The sequence below is a fragment of the Crocodylus porosus genome, unplaced genomic scaffold (genome assembly GCF_001723895.1).
Source record: "Crocodylus porosus isolate Cpor-Errol unplaced genomic scaffold, CroPor_comp1, whole genome shotgun sequence".
Lineage (NCBI taxonomy): Eukaryota > Metazoa > Chordata > Crocodylia > Crocodylidae > Crocodylus > Crocodylus porosus.
In genome coordinates, this window is record NW_017728896.1 from 85,278 (window position 1) to 85,508 (window position 231).

The following is a 231-nucleotide window of genomic DNA, read 5'->3' on the forward strand; positions in this document are numbered from 1 at the left end:
TGTCGTCTGTCCCCACTGAGAACAGCCCAGCTCCATCCTCTGTGCAGCCCCCCTGCAGGGAGCTGAAGGTTGCTATCAAATCCCCCTCTTCTGCAGAGCAAATAACCCTTAGCCGCTCCTCACCAGTCCTGTCCCCCAGCCCCCCCAACCATTTTTGTTGCCCATCATTGGAGTCTCTCCAGCTTGTCCACATCCTTGCTGCAGTGGGAGTCCCAAAACTGGACACAGTTT